Here is a 20,264-nt window from a genome sequence, read left to right on the forward strand (position 1 = left end):
CCCATGTCCTTTAGATGCGGGGGGAACATTACCAGTATTCAGTATTCAACAGTTTCCATAACATTTATTAATGTTAAACAACTTTGTTAAACTTCACCAACTGCTGTTCTGCAATTACAAAGACACACGTTAATATCTTCCGTATTCATGACCCAAAAGTATTCATGACCCATCATTCAATGACGTTAAAACTACATAAACGAAGCTGATGATTCACAAAATGACACGCAATTTCCTTTTATTTCCGCAGCACTGAAATTAGAAACGAAAAACGAAACTGTTCTATCGCTTTGTGCCTCTGGAGTTACTAGGACGGTTACGACCACTGGATAAACCAGTCAGTTAAACAAAGCATTTGTATTGATGACCACCTGATGTGCATCAGCCAGTTTGGACACAAGTGTAGGCGATATCAAATATAAGATGAAAACAAGGGAACGACGTTTGTGTGTGACCATACTTTTCTGGCTGCTTGCAATCAAGGTAAGCATGTAATACATCTCCAAAAATGGCCCAGTGACTAGATACCTCCATGGACTAGTTGGATGACCCAAATCAGATGTGTTCAGATATATCATGTTGTGATAACATGCTGTTAGAAGTGATTAAACCAAACGAATCTAAACTAATGCTCTTTTTACTGGCATTAAAATATCCATATACGTTTGTTTCCCACAAATATGGAGTACAACAATTATAGTGCCTTTGCACATAAAAGGGGGAGGGGGGGAGAGATTGGGGGGGGGGGGGGAATCTACGTAGAAGATTTGGCAGGGTTGTATGTTGAGTCCAGTGTTATTCTCATTGTTTATAAATGCACTGTCAGAAGAAACCACAAATTGTGATAAACATGGAGTGCAATTGTTTCCAGAGATCCTTGAAATTGTAGTGTTGTTATTTGCTGATGATGTAATTCTTATGCCACATACTATTGGTGGTCTTCAGTGCCAGCTGGAATCGTGTGCAGATAAATGGAGATTTATATAAATATATAGTTTTTTATTTAAGGAGAGGTGGGAAATTAGCGTTTAGGAAAAAGGGAGGCTTTACAATGGGAGAAACATTGAAACGGTAAACAACTACAAACATCTAGGTGTTTGTGTTCATGTGTAATTGTAGTCTTAGACAAGCGGTCTCAGAACATATAGCTCGAAGTAAGAATGCTTTAATTATAATGGAATTAACTATCAACTTAAGGAAATTAGGACCAATACTTATGGAAGTATGTTTTAAGATATTCAACAACCAAATTCAGCCATTCTATTTGCACTGGTTAGAAAGTTAGGGGTTAAAAGATAACATTGAATACATTCACTTACAAACATTTTGAACCTTTTTAAATGTCAGTCCACAGACACCAATGCAGTATAATATGGACAGCATGGACGGTTTCTAGTTTCTAGTCATGCCTACGTTCGAACGATGAAATACTGGCTTAAGTTAACGACAGTGCATAATGGACGATTTGATAAAATGCCATATAATATATGATACTGCTTGGTACAACACATAGGAGTCTGAGATCCGTCATGTACTTTGCTTGCACGGTTTGGGATTTCTACAGTTTTCACAAGCTGTCGGTTGTCCTTGCACTTTTATTCACATTCTTAAAGAACGTTTGATCAATCTGTTTTACCAAACTTAGACATCTCCTCTGGAAAACAGCTGACATTATAATTTATATATAAAATATAACAGCCTTCTCGAGTGTTTCTCGAGTGAGAGGGGTATCTGTCTTCAAATTTGGAATATAAATTCCGTAAAGTACTGGTCCAATTCAGATCTGGTGTTTTACGTTTAAAGAATAACGTAGGAAGGTGACAAATATCGAGTGAGTGAGTGAGTGATTTGAGTTTTACGCCGGCGGTGGCTGTCTGTAAATAATCGAGTCTGGACCAGGCAATCCATTTGGCTAATCACATTTGTCAACAATGTCATCGAGCTTGACCACCCGACCCCGTTAGTTGCCTCTTACGACAAGCATAGTCGCCTTTTATGGCAAGCATGGGTTGCGAAGGCCTATACTAACCCTGACCTTCACGGGTTGTATCTCAAAGGCATTGTCCTGTATGTAAGGTAGATTTAGAAGAAGAATGTCCTTTTATGTTGAAATGTCCAGCTTATAAGAACTTCGGGGTAGATTTGTGCCTAAGAATTTGCAAGTTCATATGGTATCGTTTAGGAATATCCTTAACAAACAAACACAAGTGAAGACATAAACAATCTAGATCATGTTATCCATTATGCATACAAAATAAAAGAAAGGTAGCTATGCAAACATATATATTACTGACATTTTTCACTGGGAGTGTAATATAAACTAATTTACACCGTTAGACAGGCAAATTCCAAAATTTTCAAGAAATTGCTCCCTCGTTAAGTTCACTAGTTCATACCTGTTTAGAATATGTATACTAACATGTACACGGGCCCGTGGTCTTCACACGTAATAAAGATTTTAATGATGTTGACATGAGCATGAATGTCTGAAGCGATGCAGATCATCTATCTGAACTTCTTTATCTATCTGAACTCGACAGTCACGGGTTTCCTCAACAAGGTTACCAAACATGCTTTCCACAAATGTATTAATGACAGAAGACATGTGAAATTTAGGCTGGTCTACTGGTCCGAGATCGCGTCAAGGAAAAATAGTCCCCAATGCACTATAATTGTTAACCAGTGTTTGCCATGAAGTGGAAAATAGTTAAAGAGTCAGGAAGTGGGAACCAGGACTGTCATGTTACCATGATAACGTAAAACGCTCTCCTTTAAAATGTTCGTTTATAGAAGAAACATTTCCTTCTCACAACTGCCAGCATATCTTTGTAACAAAAGTCATGGAATATACTTGCGGCTTTTGTCTGTCCGCCCATGTCTCACATGATCACCGTTTTATTAAAATTTAAAAAAACTAAGGCTTCAAATAATCATTTGAACTAGTCATTAGAACTAAACTGAATTTCTGATGGCATGAATTGATGGGGACTAGGCGATTATCAAAAGCAAGTTTGATTATTAGTGTGTGATTATATCTGTCATGTTTATCGCTTATGTCTGTCTCTGGTATCTGTGGTCCACACTCAATTCTTCAAAGCCTAATGCTATATGGCCGGACCATTGCTGAGTGTAGAGTGAAACGGCTCTCAACTACTGCTTGCTTGAATCTGTCTTCATGATTTATAGCAGGTGAAGACCAGCGGTAAGCTGGACATTCGATTCATCAGTTACCAGTCGGATGGCAAGGAAAGCATTGGATACTGTTGTGACGGTTCATCCAAGAAAGTTTGCCTTAATAAGTGCGATCCAATGTTTACCTTGTGCATTGATGGGTAGGTACAATAAAAACATTTATTGAGAAAATACATGAGCTAAATATGTTCAATTCCTGACAGTTTTGTATTTGTAGACTTCTGTATCTCTTTTAAATGAATGACATGTGCCCTTGTTTGGTAACACTAAATAAAGGTTAATTTAATGTTGTCTTCTCAATTCTTTTGTAAAATGATTTATAATTTGTAGTATATCCTTGTATTAGAAATACAGATATGCCAAAGGTATTCATGACTTATTAAGTCGGTTTCATTGTGTTTGACACGTACTTCTGTCTTTGGAACCTTTAGTGTGGCATTTGGTGTGCCCATTTGAAGCTATTTATCAAAAGAATGAATTCAGGCCTTCAACACCTCACTGCTTTTTTACGTCATCCTGGCAACAAATGCATGGGGACATTGCATTTTCAGTGTGTCCCTTTGTTATCTGTAGATTTAATGTTATAATATTAAAAGCCGATGTTATTCCAGCCCTGACAGAAAGAAGACGTGTTCGGTTTACATGATGACCACAAACTATATAGACAACCATAACACAGTCCAATTTGGAGGTCGCATTCAAGGAACACCGAATCCTTTCATCATACCAGTGGACAATGCACTACCGGTAAGGCTGTTATCTGAATCTTTATTTCAAACAGAAGGGCATTTGTCAGATACCGTCATAAGTCGCCAAAGCCTAAACTGCCCTGATAGTTTTGATCGGGAAACTGGCCAATACATCTCTCTTGATGTGGGATCACTCAGCTAAGGATCTACATGATAACGGACCAGTTGCACCCTGATGGCAACTCAGGACATCAACGTCTGGCTGATGTGGTCCAGGTTTTGATTATTTACAAGCACTAACGTCCATGATGTCTGTTAGCGGCATTTAGAAGTTGTTGTAGATGACCAAGATCTTTTATGGATAAAGCTTCTTTATTCTTTCCACGCAGCATTTCGGGAGCAGTATATTTGTTAAAAACGTCGATGTTGACAACATTCAAATAGAAAATATATCTAAATGTGTACAATTTTATTGATTCAGCTACACTTAACTAACGTAAACTAAACAGATGGTATGCATTTTCTTTTATTCAGTCCTCGATAGACATAACGGTGCACGTGTATGACCATGATGACTACTCCAGTGATGACCACATGGACACACTCTCTAAGATGATCAACATCCAGGCCGCTTCTACTGAACAAACAGCTGTGTACACCCAATGCACTGTGTGGGGAAGGACGAAGTGAGTCAGACTCAGATAGATCTGGATTTTGCAACACGAACGTTAAAACTTTCATTTGTTGTGAATGATAATCAGTCTCGAACCAACATAATGCCATTTTCACTGATGCACGTAAACATAACAACCAGCATTCAAGGTTTACATGTACTACTTGCTTGATAAAGGTACACAGTGTGCAAAATGTTTTCATTTGGTTTGTTTGTTGTGTAACGCCGCACCCAGCAATATTTCAGCCATGAAGTTACGATACGATACGATGACACTTGTCAACGAGGTCAGCAAGTCTGACTACCCGATCCCTTTAGTCTTAAGTGAAATATGTAGAGTGACTTATTTTCCAGATTAGACATTGCTGTCCGTGCCTACTGTGACCGGGAGTGGTATGGGTCAGCGTGTGAGAGATACTGCAATTCCACGCCTGACCACAGTCACTACACGTGTCACCCACGCACAGGAGCTAAAATGTGCTTTGAAGGTTTGCTCAGAAAGCTGGTGTGAGCGTTGATGTGAACTGTTATTTAGATCTTTCAGACGTTTGGAGAAAGACCAAATGGAAAGATATTTTTAATTTACCAGCGTGTGAGTTGTTAGTAATTGGACAGACATACATGTGCCCTGAAACAGACCAAAATGTTTCTTGTATCATTCCCCTTTAAAGTGTTGGCAAAGAACATAGAATCGGCTTGTCCAAACGTAACTATTTCATACGTTAAAGTTGTTACTGAATCACTTTTAAGAATGATACCCAGTTTCATATGTAGACATTGATCTGGCAGTGACCATCCAACGGGATGTCGGAACTATCGGTCAGGAATGACAAGATTTCACTGAAACATTTTTCTGTTTACTGCATTAATTTCAATTAATTTCAATAATACAATTGCAGGTTGGAAGGGAGACAACTGCAATCAGGACATCGATGAATGCACAGACGATTACCACATTTGTCAACATGGAGGTACTTGTATAAATACACAAGGAAGTTTCGAGTGCACTTGTGAGGCGGGGATCAAGGGTAAGTGGACTGTGTCTGTTGTCATTGCACTGACGATTCATTAGAAAGACAAGGCCACATGGAATACATTTCGCACTTGCTAGTATGGCTATTAATAAATCACCCACATCCCTTGTATGGCAGAGAATACATATTATGACATTGTAAGCAAGTGTTGCCACAAGTATCATTTGTCTCATGCGTACAAACTGTATTCGCCGAATTATTTATGTACATTTTCAAATATTTTAAGCGCAAATATATTTCCAACATGCCTGCACACAGATGCACTTTATGAACCCATAAAAGCGTGTACCAATGATATTGTGGTTCTGCTTAAAAACATCGGTTGCAACTCCACCTCGGTACAAGGGTTGTAACCGTTAAAGGCAAGAGGTCTGTAAGTTTTAAGTTGTGTAAAGACATCTGTCCATTGATACTTGTTTATTTGCATCTTAATATCTAAAGTTTGTAAAGGAAAACTATGTGAAAACATCACCAACCAATGTGCACTGGGGCCATGTTTGAACGGAGGGTCATGTGACGGAAACGAATCGGACTTCAAGTGCTCATGTCCAGTTGAGTGGACTGGAGAGACATGCGCAGATAAGGTTAACTTTTGTGACAGTTCCGCTTGTAACATGGGCCAATGTACACCGGATTTCTTGACGGCAGCTCGGTTCAAGTGTGACTGTGATTTTGCATGGGTAGGAGATAGATGCAACCAAAGTGTTGGTAAGTGAAATAGTTTCTTCTATACAACCAAGTAATTGTACTGAACGACATAGAATGACGTTTACGTTAATACAATGCAGAGCAATTAGTGAAACATACCTGGTAACAACACATTGAATATATGATACCATTATTAAGATGTGTCAGCAATCACGGATATCCAGTGTTTTTGTCAAACTTAATCATCTGAATTGAGAGGTTACAACCTCCAAGGGAGGTTACTGTCTGTAGATGTCAAGAGCAAACCGATATTATACGAGAGCCTCAATCACTTTGTCACTAACTGTCACCAGACGTGAGGCTGCACTATCCAATAAATGAACTTCTGATGACCTCACATGGCAACACGAAGGTGACCTGTGTTTGGTTTTCGTTGTGGAGAAAACAGATGGGCCGTGGTGTCCTGTTAGGGCACTTAGTTCTAGTTAGTATGCTTTTTGTTTGACAGTGATATGTTTGATATGTTGAACTCGAACACATCTCATTTGACAAACTGATCTGTACATACATTGTGAAGTTTCATTTCATCCGTGTCAACGCGTTATCTGTTATATGTGTATTCTAAGAAATCTTCATGTTGTTTGTACTCAGATGTTGTCAATATCACACTCCTGGGTGAGATCGATGATACAAATAGAGATGACCTGGCTGATGGCTTGAACAGACTCATCACCGAACTCGGGAAAATTCCAAGAAGGGTGGATGTCAAGTTAACAACAAACATACAGGGAGAAAGCAAGTAAGTCACAGGTAGAATGATGTTGAAGAGTACACGGAAAGATAGGCTTACAATGATATTGATATTTAAGTGTTCTGTCCTGAAGTTGAGGTCAAAATCATCACTAACTTTGTGTATTATGTGCCTTTCAGTTACACTACAACGTTTGTAAAACTATACACTGCTACGGAAAACGGGTGATTTCTGGAGAATTCTTCGTTAGCTAGAATCTTCGAATCCAACCCTGATGAAATTATCAACGAATATCTGCCTCTTCCGTTGTACCCTCCCAGAAAAGAAGAGGAGTTGAAAGTGAAGGTGACGCCCATAGTGATTGTTACCAATAGCATGTTACTGTTTATGTGACAACGTATGCCATTGTTTGCTTCCGTAGCTGATGTGAAAAAATGGGAATGTTACATATTTGTGTTCACTGAGCACTATTCCAAGTAAATGACGCCGGTCTGCAGATCACGAGTCTAGATCCGACATTCCACTGATTTTAGTAAATGTTCCATTGAACTATTTCTTTTCCGGGATCATCACGTAACTGTGCTAATGTCGCATTTGGAACTGTCATGACGTATGTGTGGTAAACAGGATCAGTTTAGATTGGTACAGGTCAATATGGTTATGATGAACGTTGTCCCGGAGCTAATTCTTGTCAAATTAACCATTAAAGGCGCCAGCAATCTTACTCTCACGTATGTATGTTAAAACATTCTTTGACCAGATGAACTGAGATCAGAGTAGGTCAATGTGGCTATGTTTCAGAGTACACATGACAGGTGGGACACAAACCAATACGTCTCGGTCATACTACCTGCTGCAGGACTAGTCCTGATGAGTGTACTGCTTCTGGTGGCTTTCTGTGTCCGGAGAAGAAGATCGTAAGCATTATTTGAAATAACCATAAACTAACATGCTTCATAGTATGAAGTCAGGTGTCATTGACAACAGGAAGCCTGAAAAACAAGGCTTTCTGATCAGTCTTAGAAACCGTTGTCAGAATTTATATTGTCCATCAACACATATTTATGACCCGACCATTTGAACTGGGTCTGTTTTAGCTAAAGGTGTGTAGATTGTAATAACTATCAATAAAGATAGACACATTAATATGAACAAATGTAACCTGTGAAAGCTATGCAAAATTTCATAACCTTGATAACATTCATCTTTTGCTTATACATATGAAAACATGCAAGGCGCCATTATAAACTGACGGGCAAAAAAAACTTTCTGTGTGTTGCTTATGCCTCCACCTCCTGTATGCAACATCGAGCTGTATGTTCACCCCTCCTTCTGTACACTCTCACTCTTCCATCGCCCCTTGACAAACAGAATCTGCTTTCGTTGGAAAACAATACCCTCCGCCAGTCACGTAACTGCCAGCGTCGAACTTGATTGGCCCAAGGTAGTAGCAACTGGCGATGTCTAGCCGTCAGCAGTGTTCCCCTGTATGGTCGATAGGCCCTGATACCACTGCCACGTAGTCGTTGCCTCAGGGGTGACCTAATGCCGTTGCCGCTGTTGACGTCACCGGCAGGAAGCGATTTCGCACGTGCAAACATCTCAGGTGCCGGCCTTCCTGCGCCGTTGTTACCCGTGGTCTTCCTGACCGGAGCCTGTCTGACGTCTGACTAGTCTGCTGATACCGCTGGCGGAGGTTCCCGACTGTGACTACATAGCGGCCAAACGTTCGTACTACCTGGCCTGTTGTGGCTCCCATCTGCAGCATACCCATAGCTCTCTGGCGTTGTGCTGGTGATAACCGCGGCATGTCTTTTGTGTTTTTCTGTTGCGTCGTATGTCCTTCCGTCGTCTGCCACCGTATTTATACCCATTTTGCACGTGAGCTTTGATGAACCCGCAATGCACGCGATTTTCAAATTTCTTACTCAAACCTTAACCAGAGTGCGTTGTGAACAGTCGTCTGCCAGGAACACACTGCCTGGTGTTCCACCATCATTTCCACTATATACGTTTAAAAACGTTCAGAGATTATTTCAGAGTGCATTTTTTTAAAGGGAAGTTTCTTTTGCCCGTCAGTATAGGTGAAGGTTCAGTATAGCCATGTTATGGAGACCAATAACCATGAACAATTTAGAAGCTGACAAGTAAGATACTAGAATTGTGCACCCATGTGAACAACTGATATACTTTTGTATTTCAAGAGGCACGAGGGAAAGTCGACTCAGGACTGTTGTCACGGCTGTGTCATGCAAGAAGAACCCAAACAGACCCCTTACAAACACAGGGAATCTCCATCATGCAAGTGTATCTGCAGACAGCAGCACTTGTCTCCCCATCCATGACGTAGAGGAAGGATCAGTCGACTCAAACAGTGATCAAACGTCACATATCCAAGTTGATACTGGAGTTGTGGTAGTCCAGCAAGTGCGTCGTCATGGTGACGAGGCACCACCTGACACAAGATGTGACGACGTGTCACACGTCCATGTCGGTACTGGAACTATGACACACCAACCAGCGCGTCGTCAGGGTGGCACCGTGTCCCAGGATGACAGCGCACGTCATGGTGACGAGTCACCATCTAAAACACACTATGGTGACACACTAGGCATCAACGAATCATCTGGAGATGTGACCCTTGACAGTGGAAGACTCCAGGGTGCCAACAAGGCCCTGGATGACAGCGCACGTCAATGGGACTTTGAAGCTCGCCGTAATGTCACGTCACATACCGATACGCCCCTTGACCTGCTCCCACGCGTCTCTGTATATGCCTTGACTCAAACAAGCAACTATGAACAGTTCGATCGTTGTGAGGAAGAGAACACAGAGGGCACTGTCGCTGATGACAATAACGTTGAGGAAATCGCAGAGGAAAAACCTTATGTTCATCTTGTAGTTGTGAACAAGACGGTAGAGTTTTAGGTGCCCTGGACAATGAGCTGGTCCACGAACTACGAAATGAAATTGATGTGTGGAGACCTCGTCATTTTGAGTAATACACTCCTACAAATTTCACTGCAACAAGGGGTGTTCAAAGTATTTCAATGTAATACCAAGTTGCTGAAAAATGTGTGCGCTTATGTTTTCAATATAACCTCCATCTGTCTCAATACACTTGTAAGCTTTTAATACCCCTCTTATAGAAATTCGCGGATTGGCCCTGTAGCCATGCCATTGTGGCAGCCATTGTCCTTGTCATCGCATTTCCTAGAACAGGAAATAGTCACTGGGTGCCAAATCTTGGCTGTAGGGTGGGTGATTTAACTGTTCGCATCCATGTTCAAGCACTGCGGCCTGGGCAGTTCTCAACTTGTGAACCCGAAAGTCGTCATGCAAATGTTGAACACCACTTGTTAACATCCCATGGCGTTTCTGGATTTTTGCAAATTGTTCTTTAATTTGCATAACAATGGTCAGTGGTTGTAGGTTTGGTGATACATAACCTATCAGTTATGTTTCTCTTGCATCCCAGAATATGGTGGTCATTACATTTGCCGGCCGATGGTTGGGTGCGAAACTTATTTCTGAGGCGGAGAAAAGGGGTGCTTCCATTGTATGGATTCCAATTTAGCTTCTAGGTCCCACTGGTGAATCCGTGTATCATCATCTGTCACTAGACGAGAAGGAAATCCGGCTTCATCACCAGTATTGAGATCAATGAGCCCTCGACAACATTCATTTCTCTGATGGCGATCTCGACCTCTGAAGTTTCTAGGTACCCATCTTGCAGATACCTTGGACATATTAAGATGTCCATTAATAATGGATTTAACAATTGCAACTGATATTTGGAATTACTTTGAGAATTCGGATACTCTGATACGTCAGCCAGGCGTGCGTGCGTGTGTGCGTGCGTGCGTGTGTGATCGAGTTCGAAACAATACGGTTACCTTGACCGGCTGGATCCTATTTTGAAACATCAGCTCGTCGCGCCATGTTTCTGTGTTAAATTTAACACATGGATGCAATAGGAGGAGATATAAGTATCTCCAACCCCTTCGTGCTAAAGATGACGAGATAACCCTCGCTTCGACCTTACCCTGATAAGTTCAGATTGACTGTTTCCTTTTATTTGCTTATTAATATGGATGTCAAGTATAGTGATGTGCATATCATATCAGCTATATGCAACGTGACTGTAACGTTGTACTGTTCCAGTCAGTTCAAGTTGTTAAATAAAGCACGCTTCTTTTTCACTGTTATGTTATTCACGATACTTTGGTCACTTCACTTGCTAAGTTTTGAAGAATGGCTAACCATGGAACACAGTACACATGCATCTGACGAAAATATCTAGAAATTCACATGGACAACTTTCATACACGCAGGCTACATATTTCTCATTCCAACATTTTTGTTTTCCGTGGTTCACATCGCCCGACCGACCCTTCTAAGTTCATCGCGTCCCTGAGTCCAAAGTACTCGGGACATTATTACAATAAATGAGAAGTGTGTACATCATAGAATTATAATTAAAATCAAACTTCAGCCGTCCGCCATTTTCGTTTGATAACGAGGCGACTTCAGCCTGCAAGTTGTGCGATTGTTAGTGGATGAAGGTTAGCGCTCCGCTCAATCAAGTGCGTGAGTATGTTTTTACACCGCATATAGCAAAAACTGAACCCAGATCTTCAGTATGACGAGCAGACACTCTAACCATAGGGCTATTACACCTCCCCTCAACCGAAAGAGGTTCATCTGAAAAGAACTACAGACTGCACTGTGAACTCCACTTAAGCAACGTCGAGCTCAGAGAATCCTCGGATGGGTGGCCGTGTTTGACAGCTTCACTCCTGAGAGTTTCTAGGACTTCAGTCCTGCCCCACAGTGAAGCACGTGATACATGTGGTCTCACCTTAGACAAGTGACTTTCAATATTGACTCTGTTCACCCAGCAGAATATGGGTACCCGGTCGTGAGTCTACTAACCTTCTAGCGCTGCATTGGCTATCCGGGGTAATAATGATCAGATTGCACGCTTTGAAGAGGATATCTAGCCTAGAAAAGGCGCGTTATAAACATTCTCATTATTAAACGAAAGATAACAGTGCAAGTGGCTATAAATGTCCAAACTGTATATTTATTTCGACGCTGGACGGACAATGTTACACACATACTAATGATTACAGTTTCAATGTGGATAGGATTTCGTGAAAGAAGCATTATGAATTAGCCGATGTAATGTGGTACATAACATTCACATAAACAAAACACATATAATTGACAAAACTAATGCTGTAGATATGGAGAATATCGTAGTTCCGCTGTTTACCGTCGCCCCGGTGTAAAGATGTACTACTCGACTAACCCGTGACCCGTTGGCGCCTCTGAAAAAGAGAAAGAGTGAATGAGTGAGTGAGTGAGTGAAGAATGGAATAATGTTAAATGCCACGTCAGTTATATCTCGGCAGACTGAACAAACCTGTGTTTTGGCCATTCAAATGGGTGACTGGCAACGACCTTTGTTTGTAGGACGATGTGCGTTGATTAACCTATATGCTATTTTCTGGAAAACGCACGAGGGTTGTTGAAGAAGTGTAACACCTGTCGTCCGATATACCATATCCAGTTATAAACCCCTTGCTTTGAAATTGACCAAATACATCAAGGAAGCTTTATGTTCGTACAAATGAGATCTAGTATGGGCATAATCGGATTTTATTCAATGAAGCGATGTATAAACGGACACTGTTCACATTCCAAATTCTGTATGTCCTCTTTGACACAACATGTAAGTACCACAATTAACTTCTTCTCATCAGATATGGGCACTTGTCCAACGAATACGTATCATCCACAATACACTGGGCTTACAGAGCCTAAACCTCCTGGAATCAAGTTACGCAAGGGAATAAATACAAGTCCGATAGTTTAGTTTCAGGTACGATGCAGCCTGCAATAGACCTACCGACCTTTCACTCTGCAGGCAACCCTTCATCCACTACACGTCTGATGAGGAAATAATGAAAGCTAGGAACCTTTTGCTTCATACATTTTCAAGAAAAGCACAATTTCGGAACATGCCGGATGTGTATTTACTGTTTTTTTTAGTGAAATAGTAAAGTTTAACGAACTACAACTTACGAAAGGAAGACATTTCTGTGAAATAGTAATTCTCGACAGAACTGAATGTTTTGACGATGGTTTTCGAACTGAGTGAACATATACTCACAAATATAAAAAACGCAAGTTTTTTTTATCCACACAGGAATCAAATTCGGAACTCCTAAACTGACATGAGGTTTTGGCATATAGTGAAACCTGATTGAGTTATCAATAATGTTGCGTTTTGGAAGGCCCGAGTCTTCACTCACTATTTTGTCTGTCTGACCCTGTTTGTATTCCTTGTAGTTACTATTGAAAATTACCTACATATATTATTCATACTTGACTTGCCCTGCTTTTACCTGTGAGTTTTCCTTTGAGTGATGATAAAATGTCACCCTTGGGTCAATAACCATTTCCGAAAAACGGGAAATGAAACCGATCATAATGTTATTCCGCAAGATGCTAATTCAATAACTGTTAATATAGATAACTATTGTAGATAACTATTGTAAGGGTGAACCAACATTCGTAGTCTTAAGTGGAAGAGACTGTCACAGTATTTCTGTTCCCACTTACAGCTACCGACTTTGGGCTAACGAATTCAAAATCACTAAAAATGTACAAATCATCAGATAGCGCTTATGCAGTGTACAGAGGAGGTGGTTAGAGGGTTCAGTCTTTAAGCTAAGAGGCCCGTGTTCGATTCTCAAGTGGATTAACCCGTTTTTGGAGTATTGCTAAACCGGCATAAAACTGGTTGTCACGTATTTTGTGAAAACGACATTGACGTAAAGGGGTGGACTTATTGTAAGAACTTGGATCAAAGTAGCTTACATGTTGACGTATTCCTACTAAAGCTCTTTTCACGTCATAATAAGATGAACAAATTATACACTTGGGAGAATGTCAATTTGCTAAACTCTCATAATGCACTTAAACTTGTCACGGAAGTGCAGTTCGTTTCATTACAACGTGATGAGGTGAGCAAACCATAGGATGTCATCATTTAAAAATGTGACGTAACACATAAACCATTTATGTTTATAACACCCAGTCATGTTAAATATTCACTGTTGAGAATTACCTAATGACAAAACATTAATTTCACTATTCGCTGTGTCCCGACATTCAGCTTTTCCATACAGATAATTCTCACTGTGATTACTGCAGGTCACGCACAAAACATCCTCCCGACCAGCAGGATTTGGGGACGGAAAAAAAACCCATGACTTCTTGCATAACTCTTCTCTTTCAGCAAATTGAATATTCCCGTGATATCGCGGCGGGGTATGTTAGGGATAGGCTTCACATGAAGTACTCATGTGGGGAATCGAACCCCGGACCTCTGGCGTGACACTTTACACTTTAGGTTACCCCACCGTCCCGAAACATGATGACGAGGAGAGAGCACTCAGTGTCACTTACAAGATAGACAGAGAGACAGACGAATAGACAATAAATAGTCCAGACCAAAGGATTGCTTTAAGAATATCTCGTGAGTAATGAAGTTGTATCAAGGATCACCCTACGGGTAGCTTGTCTGAGATAAACGTATGGAAATGTGGAGAAACTTAGATGAGACCGACACACAAACGGACGGGCGGATCACTGGGCAATATTAATCATGGTTACCTCGTTCTTAACAGACTACGCGTGCTCTTGGCTAGTCTCAGAAGGACAGGTTCTGTAGCCTGGGACCAGGACTGTCCTTCGTCCAAACTGTAATCTACCGTCAGACCTGGGTACGCCACGTTCGTCCGCAGCACGTCGCCTTCAACTCTGTATCATAATCAACATATGAATATTTATTGTGAGTTCAAACAAATCGCATGCACATGTCGTCTTGTCTATGTGAGGGTTAAAGAACATAAAAATAAACACAATTCAAAAACACAAATACAAAATAATCACTGTATTGTATTGTGAAACATTTCGAGTGGGGTCATCTGAATATTGTTTTCTTTTTCTACCATTAATCCCCCAAAAGACGACCTTTTGCAGGCCCGTTATAACTGATCCGTATGTTTACTCGAAGCGATTGCCGGCTTGCAACGCACATGTCGTTAGCAATATGCTACATACGTTAGCCTATGCTAAACTGTACAGATACGACGGGTCGTAACATTACGTACACTGTGTGGATTAGGATCCTGGGTTTGAATTTCTCATATTGGTACAAAGCGTATTTCCGTGTCGTCTATGATATGTTGGAATAATGTTGAATGCGACGTAAAACCACACTCATTCACTCAGACAGCTATTGTATTTTTTCTTATGTCTGAAATATGTCTTAACGGGCATCTATCAACAACGAACGAACAAATAAATAAATCAAAAGGCAAAAGAATTTGTTCAAAATTGCCTCTTTCCCCCAGCAGAAAATAGGTACCCGGTGAGATAAGTCTTGTGACCATTAACCTTCAAGCTTCTCACAGACAACCTGGGTTATCCGGGGTAATAATAATCAGAATGTGCGTTTTGAGCAGGATATGAAACTTGGAAATGACCGTTATAGATATTTATAAATCCAAATCACCACGTACATTGCTCCCAGGGGTGGCACTCGATACTTGATGCCGATGTTTTCAAATCTCTTGAGCTCACTGTAACCCAGGGTGTTGCCGAACCTCTCCCAGTCCCTGTCCTCCATGGCCTGCCTCGTGGTGTTGTCCTCCTCCCCCTCCCACGCTGCCTCGTGCCACGCCCTCTCAGCCAGGGCCAGGGGGCGCGGAAACATCATGTAGTCGGCGATGTCGCGGTTCCTCACCAGCTCGCTCCACAGGTGGCCCTGCATTCCTGCAATACGAAACGGCATGTTTTTATCGTCAAATTCAACAACTGACTGACAGACTGACTGACTGACTGACTGACTAAAAAGGTGGAAACAAGTCAGATAACACGCGATTCTTCCATATTTCTGTGTGAATGGCAAAGTATGGGAGCAGCAATGTGAAAGAATTGGGAGTTCCTCCACTACTTTTGAGTAGTATATTTCGCAATACAGTATCACCCTGAGCCATAAAATGGCAATCTATTTTCTACACTTAGTCCGAGATGACATACGAGAACCCTTATAAGACCAAGTTTCATGTAGAGATTTGTGACTCCAAGGGACGCGACTTTTCACAGTCTTTTGCCGTGGTATAAGCCACAAGTATAACCAACGCCCGATATGGCATTGACTCACCTAGAAATAATTCAGTTATTCGTAAAACGGCTCAATGGCGTTGTGGTTAGAGCGTCCGCCCGGAGATCGTGTTCGATTCCCGGCCTCATCATACCAAATGACGTTAAAACATGGTACTTATTGTTCCCTGCCTGGCGCTGGGCATCAATGGGTCAAACAAGTTCATGGAAACGAGCCCGACCGTTGTCGTTAAACAGACAGTCTGACAACAGCTTTTTAAATTTCTGAAACGAAGGATCATCCACCTCGCAACAGAATGCGGAATGTCACAACCACGTCTCATTATAACACAAGATTCCCTCTCCCCTCGTCCCACGTCGTCTCACCAACAATATTTTCCGGCTTCTCCAGCGGGACACACCCATCCAGGTCTTCCCCACAGACGTCTTTCTTCGTCATCGGATCCCCCGACCTCGCCACGTCAGCGTTGGCATACATGTTCATCGGCATGAAGCCGAACGTCTTCCGGGTGTAGGTGTACCGTGGTGCCCAGTACAGCCCTCGCTCTAGTGGGTCCGGCTCGTAGGGGTGATCAAAGTATAGATGTGTGGCCTGAGCCATTACCACCTGAAATACACAGACAATAGTAATGAAAGAAAGTGAGTTCAGTTTTACGCCGCACTCAGCAAAATTTCATCTATATGACGGACGTCTGTAAATAATCGAATCTGGACCAGACAACCCAGTAATCAGTAGCATGACCATCGATCTGCGCAATTGGGATATGATGACATTTGTCAGCAAAATCGGCGAACCTGACCATCCGATTCCGTCTGTCGCCTCTTTCGACAAGCATGGATTACTGAAGATCAGTTTTAACCCAGATCTTCGTGAATGCATGATGAATGAATACTGCTTTACGCCGCAGCAACGAAATTAATTTCCTTTTTCTTTCAAAATGATCTACAGACAGTAAAGTTATCAGTATGCATCTAAGGGACCGTTCATAATTTATGGCTAGGGGTGTAGTTATGATTCTTATAGAGTTCCATGTGCATTGTGGAATTTATGATTCCACCACTCCCCATCCATACCTCACCAGAACAAAATGGATGACCCCCTTAAAATAATCAGCATTCCCCCCAGCCACAAATTGTTAACGGCCCCTAACTGGGCATAAGTCGAGTTCAAAGTGATCTTAGCGCTAAGATGGCCGGAAAATGATGCCATGTCTTAACATCGACGCACGACTGTCATAGCGCTAAGGTTGCTTTGAAAAGCGACTTCGGGGTCAAATGGCTGCTATCTAACCCACTTTCGTTCTTACACGTGCAACCCGTGAAGATACGATTTTGAGTTGGTCTCGCAGCAGCCCATGCTTATCGGAAGAGTCGACTAACGAGATAGGGAGGTTAGATATGCTCATCGATGCTCATGATGTCTGATTCAGACTGGATCATTTACAGACCTGTGCCATACTGCTGGAATATCTGAGTTCGGTGTTAAAACAATCAACCAACCAACGAATTTTGCACGAGCGTGATTTGAACAATCAAAACTTAGAGGAAAAATTAGATCGCTATTGCCAACAAGACAATGTCTGTGACTCAGGATGATGTTTTACTATGTGTTTGTACTCTCTTTCATGTCCGATTTTTTAAAAACAGCTTGCTCGAAGCTTTTGAATTTATTGTTTTCAACACGTAGATCCCCTTTGTAATGAATGATTATAAGTTCGTATACGTACAACACAAATACTTCTGTGGGCTCTGAAACGTAACACTCCGTATCTATCAGGTCAGAGTATACATGTTTTATAGTACACATTAGGAAAACGCAAACTGGAGATATTGACCCACAGTGGTGTATCACATTTTATAGCATTTTCACAATCACTAACCACAGTAATTAAAGGACAGCAGCATTTCTGACCTAAAACCAGTTAGTAAGTGGTATTGTTTATTTTTTCTCATAATTTATTTTATTTGTGTTTTATATATGCAATAAACTGGTATTACACCTCTAGCTTGGTCGCCTTATCTCGGTCACGGCACGGAACCAAAAGTAATAATGAAACATTGTCCAAGTTGAGGTAAACGCCTATATCAAACGAGCCCCAATCAACAGTGATTAATTACAATTACCCGTGACATGTACGTCTTTCAACCTTGGTTTGTGCGATGCTGAATCGGACTCCCATGTCAAGCCGGAATTAGTGACACAAATTAAAAATGAAAAGATGTTCACAAAAATATTTACGCTTGAATCACTAATAAAGCGGTTATAGAAAGGCGTGATTGTTTGAGAATATTTGTCTTTTCATAAGAAGAACCCAATTGACAACTGCAAAAGCTTTCGAGGCACCTCCTTGTCTGTGAAGGAGCCGTTTAACAAATGGATAACTTCTAAGAAGGCACGGTATTGACAGACTCTCATTCCTACTTACCTTGTAGCCAGCGTTGGCGAGTTTGTACGCCCTAGCTGCAGCTCCCCACTCCCATATGTTGTCCCAAGCGTATCCGTAAATGTTTTTATTGTGTAGCCCCCCTCTCTGGTAGGGAGTGCTCCCTGATTCCATCATACCATCCTCCTAGGCCGCCAAATCCAGCCCGAATTGAGAGGTGAGATTAGCCACTTGGCGGGGGAACAGTTGTTTGAGGATCTTCGTATCGGCGATATCAAACCCATTGCCAAACACTGTGGAATTCTCCCATGCGCCTTTAGCAACTTCATCGCCACCAAAGTGAAATATTTTTAAAGGTGAAATGTCTCTGTGTAAATCATGCAGTGTTTTAACGATCTTGTGTATAAACCTGTAAGTTGATGAAAGACACGGGTTCACGGCATTGTCGGTGTACATCTGGATGGATTTGTATGATGGGTCATTGGCTTCTACAAGGACATACTCGTTAGCTGCAGTCGCGTTGTTCTGGGCCAGGAAACGTTTCCGTCGTGCTTCCATGGCCTTGATGACGGGGTGATCATGACCGGGCATATCCACTTCCGGGATGACCTCGATGTGGTGGTCACGGGCGTAGCGGACGATCTCTTGGTAGTCTTTGGTGGTGTAGAACCCCCTGCCTGGGGCTATGGGGGTTGGACCTGAGCCTAGGAAGGGGAGGATGCAATGTTCTTCTGACGGATCATGGCATCTGCGACCTGCTACCTGAAATTGAAGATGAGGGGGTGGGTTATGATTCTGTAATATTCAAATGTTGACTATTCACCACATGTGTACAAAATTGCTGACCCTCGCTATCTCCCCAGAGCAAAAAAGGTACTCTGCTCCCCTACCTAACTATCATTAACACACACGCGCGCGCACGCACACACACGCACACGTACACGCACACACACACACACACGCACACGCACACGCACACACACATTGGTGTAGTTTCACATCAAAACAAAACGTATATTTTCGTGGAGCGCTTCATTAAGACAATACTTTAATGCTCTTTTCCTGTACCCCTATCGGGCGTCGGGGTAGCAGTATTTCGTATTCAATCGTTTCCATAACATTTATTAATGTTAAACAGCTTTGTCAAATTTCACCAACTGCTGTTCTGCAATTACAAAGGCACACGTTAATATCTTCCGTATTCATGACTCAACAGTATTCATGACCCATCATTCAATGACGTTAAAACTACAGAAACGAAGCTGATTATTCACAACATGACACGCGATTTCATTTTATTTCCGCAGCACTGAAGTTAGAAACGAAAAACGAAACTGTTCTATCGCTTTGTGCCTCTGGAGTTAATAGGACGGTTACCACCACTGGATAAACCAATTAGTTAAACAAAGCATTTGCATTGCCACCTGATGTGCATCAAGCAGTTTGGATACAAGTGTAGGCGATACCAACTAGAAGATGAAGACAAGGGAAAGACGTTTGTGTGTGACCATACTTCTCTGGCTGTTGACAATCAAGGTAGGCATGTAATACATCTCCAAAAATGGCCCAGTGACTAGATACCTCCATGGACTAGTTGGATGACCCAAGAGTGTGTCAATAATTCCTATAATTACAGAGGGATAGCTTTACTTAGTTAATCTCTACTTATTTGCACACAATTCTAAAGCGTCC

At 41.6% G+C, this 20,264-nt stretch overlaps 2 pseudogenes; one reads left to right on the plus strand and one right to left on the minus strand.

The window, feature by feature from the left end:
- The first annotated feature begins 2,482 nt into the window (after nucleotides 1-2,482).
- Nucleotides 2,483-9,915, plus strand: LOC137296444 (uncharacterized; annotated as a pseudogene).
- A 2,136-nt stretch (nucleotides 9,916-12,051) lies between these two features.
- Nucleotides 12,052-20,159, minus strand: LOC137296445 (beta-hexosaminidase-like; annotated as a pseudogene).
- Nucleotides 20,160-20,264: the final 105 nt, after the last annotated feature.

Source organism: Haliotis asinina, chromosome 9 (genome assembly GCF_037392515.1).
Source record: "Haliotis asinina isolate JCU_RB_2024 chromosome 9, JCU_Hal_asi_v2, whole genome shotgun sequence".
Taxonomy (NCBI): domain Eukaryota; kingdom Metazoa; phylum Mollusca; class Gastropoda; order Lepetellida; family Haliotidae; genus Haliotis; species Haliotis asinina.